Here is a 6,374-nt window from a genome sequence, read left to right on the forward strand (position 1 = left end):
TTAATGGATTTGCTGCAGATACCGAGGGCCGACTTGGATCGATTGCTATGGGTAGTCCCTGGAGCTGCTGAAAACAAGCTTGCTTCACCCTCGATATGACATCTCTTCAAATATCTAGACAGAACAGCCTGAATGTGGTCATATTTACTTCTAGTGAGAGCTTAGGTGTGATTTTCTCAGATAGCCATAAATTATTTTCCTTTTCTTTTTGTTTGCTTTTTGTAGCCCATGGCATACACAGACCTCTCCTCTAACACCACTTTGTAAATGTGTTGATTTGCTTCTTGACAGCTTTTTTCACTGTCCAACATTCACAACAACACAGGCTTTCCCTTGCTAATGGAAACCATTCTGCTTCTCCATATTGAGCCCTGGCAGTGGCCTCAGAGAACAGGTTATGCCATTGCGTAGTGTCAATACGCAGTGTGGATCTTTTTCCCCCATTTCATTTGGGCATTTGTCCGTTTGTTCTGATATGAATCCTGACCTCATTCCTGGCTCCACTTCCACTTGTTTTGCAAGGTTATTTGGCCAAGACTTGGCACAATGGGAGACCTTTGCAATTACAACTTACATCATCTGGGAGAGATAATAATTCAGTGAGATGACAAATGGCTGTCTTCTTACATTGTTTGGGAGACGCAACTTTGATTCTCTGTAACACTCTCTTGCCCTCTCCCTCCGGGAAGCAGGAGCACTTAAAAAACTTTGAAAACATTGCACTCCCCCCAAGAATCCTTTGAGTTATGTTCTTTTGGGAATCATTTGCAGAGACAGATGTCCTGTTTGCAGGGGCCAAAGAGGCTCGTTGCTCCTCTATTCACCCTTCTGGCATCATTCTGCTCTGAGTAAACACAGGTTCAATTGCTTATCAAGATGATATCCTCAAAGGAGACATATGAAGGTTAACAGAGATAACGAAAGGGTTCTGACCAATTTTCCTGCAACATGTAAGACATTTGTTGAATTATGGGATACAAACTCATGAGTGTCCTAATTGTGGTATAATACACCATGTGAAAGCTAACCAGCATTTGAAAAGATTTAGAATAAGTGTGGCCATCAATACGTCAAATTATAAAACGTAGCATCCTAAAGACTTGATGAAGTATGACTAGGGGGTTGTATAAAATAAAATAAAATGAAACAAAGTGGCTTCTAGCCACTTGGAAAGAGGGGTATTTAGATGATGCATGAGGCCAAACTGGGTGGAAAGCAAAATGAAGCCATGCTCCAGGCCTAAAAACTGGAGCAGGAAGAAGCTGGGATTCTCAAAAGTGCATCATCATCACACTGACATGAACAGCCCAGCATCAGTGTGCCAATACAGGAAGACCGAATCGGCATGTTCAGGTGGTCTGGAGCATATGCCTTGCATCTTGCACTTTCCTTGCCAGATGTTCCAGGGCCCAAGCATTCATATAATTTTCAATTTCATCTTTCATTTTCTGCCTGAGATGTATGGGACAAAGACACTCAGGACCTTATCAAACGGGGTTTTCCCCGCTCAGAACCAGGATGAGTGCGAACTGAGCAATGTGGATTCACGTCATAACATTAATGTATTTTCACACCTGGTTGCTTTCAATGGGAGCTCCTTGCGTGGTCCTTCCGCGGAGCTTCCGAACTGAATCCTTACTGGCACCTCATTTTGGAGAGTTTGTTAAAAAGTGGATTGACAGGATTCGCATTCAAGCTCGATTTGAATTCACTGCTAAATTGGGCTGGTGTGGCATTCCAATCTGCTGGTGCTCTGGAATACCATCGCAAGACCCCCGGGTTGCAAATCTCCAACGATGCCCTGCTGGAATTTTGGCCCATTTCCTTCTGGTGGCCCTTTCCGCTTTCAGGGCAACCATTGGAGCTCTCTCTCTCCTTCCCTCTCTTTCCCCGCTGCACCTTCTGCAGAGGAGCCTGGCCAGCGAGCGCTCTCCCCCCCCACACACACACACAAACACACACACACAGCTTCTTTGTTGGTGGTGGTAGTGACGTGTGCATGTGTGTGTGTCAACTGTAGGGCTTGAAAAAGGGGGGGGTTTGAAAAAGGTAGAAAATCAATTATGGATATTTGATCATGATTGAGGAAAACCAGAGCCAAAAATGGTCTTTCTCCTAGTCCTTTTCGTGGGCCTTCACATCTCTAGTCTGCACTCAAGTCATTTCCGGACTTATGACAACCCTAGTGTGGTGATCCTGTGCTGGGCTCTTGACCCCCAAGGGATCCCTTATTTCTCTTCTGGAGTCTCCTAGGTCTTCATTCCCGCTCCCTGCTGAGCTTAATGAGACCCCTTGAGATCCTCTATTCTCGCTGACACCACCCAGTGAATTTTAAAAATGGATTCCCTTTGCACACACTGGCACTTGCTAGGGATTTGTAGTTTCCTTTCCTTGCTAACCCACAGCAATCACTAACCGAATTAAGGTGCGTGTACAGGAGCAGAGAGAGACAGCAGATACTTGTAAAGTGATGCCAGGCTTCCCCCCACCCTTCTCGGCCTGGGAGCCGGCCTGGGCTCCCTCCCAGGCCGGGAGGAGGAGGGGGAGGACAAGGTTTAAAAATCTAGGACTTTTTTTTTTTAATTTCCTAGCCAGGAAATTAAAAAAAAAAATCCTACATTTTCAAACCTTGTCCTACATTTGTCCCGGTTTCGAGGTCCTCCATTATGGCAACCCTACCCCTACCAGTGGTGCTCCTCGCCTTGCCATGCTGTCACTTCTTCTATAAAGCCACCCATTGCCACATTTGAGGCAGAAACGGAGTGACTGGCTGCACACATGTGAGCAGGAGCCCCGTTTCCACATCAGACATGGATAGAATCATAGAATCAAAGAGTTAGAAGAGATTCTAAGGGCCATCCAGTACAACTCTCTTCTGCCATGCAGGAACTCACAATCAAATTATCCCCAACAGATGACCATCCAAAACACCTCCAAAGGAGACTCCACCAAAATATCTGAAGGAGTGTGTTCCACTGTCAAACAGCCCTTACTGTCAGGAAGTTCCTTCTAATGTTGAGCTGGAATCTCTTTTCCTGTACAGTGGTACCCCGGGTTACGAATTTAATTCGTTCCGCGGTGCCGTTCGTAACCCGAAAGATTTCGCAACCCGAAAAAGCCATAGCCGCTAGCGCTGGAAAGCCGTGATTTCGTGCGAAAAAGCGCCGAAAAGCACCAAAAATTTTTTCGTAAGCCGAAAAAAAAACGTAACCCGGAACAGTTTTTTCCTATCTAATTTTTTCGTATCCCGGAAATTTCATAACGCGGTCATTTCGTATCCCGGGGTACCACTGTAGTTTGCATCCTATCAAGTAGTCAATAAACAGTCCAAAAGTCATAATTCCATACTTATGATAGCTGAATCAGGAATCCAGAGGTGAACTGAAAGTTTGTGTCCAGTAATTTTACAGGAGGAAGCCAGTTTCTTATGAAGGCAGCTAATTTGGCCAACACCCACCTTGCAGACAGTATTTTTTTGGGATGTTCCCACTAGGGGAAACCCCACGTTCTGAATCGAATCCAAGGAGTGGCGTTCATATTAGGATCCGATTTAAACCTAGAACGGTTTTAGAGCAACCCGCAATCGTCCCCACTACAAATCGAATCGTACAGCGGGATAAAAATTTAAATCGAATTTTCCTCATTTAACACGTGTTAAAAAAACACTAGGGTCCGACCTACGTTTTTCCATTGATTCGAGTTAGGAACCGGAGTATTTAAATAGGAACGACAGCCTTTGAATTGGGTTGGATGGATGGGAGGAGCGGAGTGCGATGGGGCTGGCCTTGGGGGAGTTGCCCTTTCTGTCCCCATCCGTCGTGGCTGTCGCCATTTTTGCATCCATCACCCCTTTGTCCGCTGTGGTCTTTCAATAAGAGATAAGGATTTTTTATTTTTTTTATTTTAATGGTTTACAGGCGCTTAATCTCTTCAGCGCTTTAAGCACCTGAAGTCCCGGCTGCTCAAGCGCCTGCATCTGCAAAGGACTACAAGGCTTCTCCCGGTGGATTGCAACCTCCCCTCTGTGTGGGGAGAGCCCATTTCTAACGGAGGAGAGGCAGGAAGGGAAGCCTCCTCTCAAAGAGGCATTCCCTGCCCGCTTGGGCTCTGATCTCGCCCAGGCAGGGAAGGGAAGGCTCCTCGCGAGGAGGCATCTGATCTCGCCCAGGCAGGGAAGGGCTCTGATCAATGGAGGGGGGGGGGAAATAGAGCCTTTCTCCCTCCCTTTCTCAAATGGAATCTGCCTTCTCCTCCAACCCTGGAAAGAGAATCTTTGGGAAGAGTGCTCCCTCCCTGCTTTGCCAGAAGCCTCCCCCATTGATCTCTGGGCTCTGTGAAGGGATTCTCCCTGGCTGTCTTGGGAGACATGAAGAGGGGATGCTGCCCTGGAAAACCTATCCCATAGTTCCTCTGGAAAGAGCTTGGGTTTCCTACTAAATTCGCTTTGCCAGAAGCCTCCCCCATTGATCTCTGGGCTCTGTGAAGGGATTCTCCCTGGCTGTCTTGGGAGACATGAAGAGGGGATGCTGTCGTGCAAAACCTATCCCATAGTTCCTCTGGAAAGAGCTTGGGTTTCCTACTAAATTCGGAGGGAAAATGTATATAAGGCTGACAGTGCTTATGACGTTTGATCGTTTAAGCGCCTTGATTGGTTCATTTAAAAAAAAAAACCGCCAAAAATACATCATTTCACAAACGGTCAATGAAATGGAAACGCTGACGAAAGTTAAATCGCTTCCAAATAATCCGGGTTAACGTTACGTCATTCTGACGTACTATTGATTGACAGCTCCAAATAAGGTATGGAAGAGAAGAATCGCTTTATTTAAACACCGATTTCATGCCAAGTAGGAACGCTTGCAGGTAAAAACTTCGATTTAAATAACCAGATGGGAATGAAGAATAACGCGTTTCGGAACGCGAGATAACACCAGGGTTATTTTGAATCGGTTTTATTAAAAACGTTGTATTTTAAATCGTTTCAAATATTAAGTGGGAACACCCCCAATGAGAACATTTCACAGCTGTATGGTGATGGGGGGCTTCTCAGTAGCAGCAACAGTGCCAAAATGCAAGAAGTACAAGGGGTGCTTAAACACCTAGGTTTTGCTGCGGCATTTCCAGGAAATTCCTTCCATGCAAACCCAAGCTCAAATTGACCCTGACATGTTTAACATGTTAGATGGATTTGTAACTGGGTTACAAATGGTGCTTAGCAATGGCTCCTCTTCATCCTGGAGAGAAGTGACCAGTGGGGTCCCTCAGGGCTCTGTCCTGGGCTCAGGGCTTTTCAACATCTTTATCAATGACTTGGAGGACAAAATTAAAATTAGGGGCATACTTATCAAATTTGCAGATGACACCAAATTAGGAGGTATACCCCAGATACCCCAGAGTTCAGGATCAAAATTCAAAATGACCTGAATAGACTTGAAAGCTGGGCCAAAGCTAACAAAATGAACTTCAACATGGAGAAATGCGCCAACCGTGGAGGGTCCCTCCCAGCCAGCCTGCGTCGGCGTTTGGTGAATCAGGACGGAGCCCATGCTATCCTGGACTGTCTGCTCATTGCGAGGTACCATAGTCAGTATCAGACGGGAGGTAAGAATTTTTTTATGAAACAGTATTAGAATATAAGTAAGACACAATATATCCCAGAAATTTGGTTCCAGATTCAGAATATAATGAACAAATAAAGAGGCATATTTTCAATTTCTGGGGCTCCACAAATAAAACAGATGGAGGTCCAAAGGGGTGTGAGAATATTTGCCATCAATCATAGCTGTAGTCATGATTCAAAAAGAGAGGGCTGTAAAAGCTTGCCTAAGTTTTGGGAAGATGAGCTTTGCCAGGTAAACAGCCCTTTGTTGGTCACATTTGTACAGTCTATACCATTTTGAACATTTGAAGAGTTGTTAATAGCCTGTCTGTCCAGCTGAACACCATGTTCAAAAATGTATTTGTGAAGCTGCTCTTTTGAATTCAAGACAAAAAAAAACCTGTCAAGTGAAGTAGGATACGATTCAAGCAAATGTAGGACATGATTCAAGTGGACATATCATTTCCCCTGTACCCCGAGCACCAACTGAGCAGATCTCCATCCGCTGCCTGGTAATGTAAGTTTAGGAGGCCATGTACAGTTGTGGCAATAGTGCCACAACTCTAACGACAGTGTGCTAGTGAATACGGAGCAATTGTAGGCATATAAGTTACAAATCTGCAACTGCAGCACAGAATGCCAGCCAACATGTTTGAAACAGCAAGGGAAGGTGGAAGGGAGGAGGCATCTGCTAGGCACCTCTTCTAGCAATCCGAACTGCTTGTGTCATACTTGAAAAAACTCTCTTCCGTCCACTTTACCTCCCATGAATGAG

Source organism: Sceloporus undulatus, chromosome 3, assembly GCF_019175285.1.
Source record: "Sceloporus undulatus isolate JIND9_A2432 ecotype Alabama chromosome 3, SceUnd_v1.1, whole genome shotgun sequence".
In the NCBI taxonomy this organism is placed as follows: Eukaryota; Metazoa; Chordata; class Lepidosauria; order Squamata; family Phrynosomatidae; genus Sceloporus; species Sceloporus undulatus.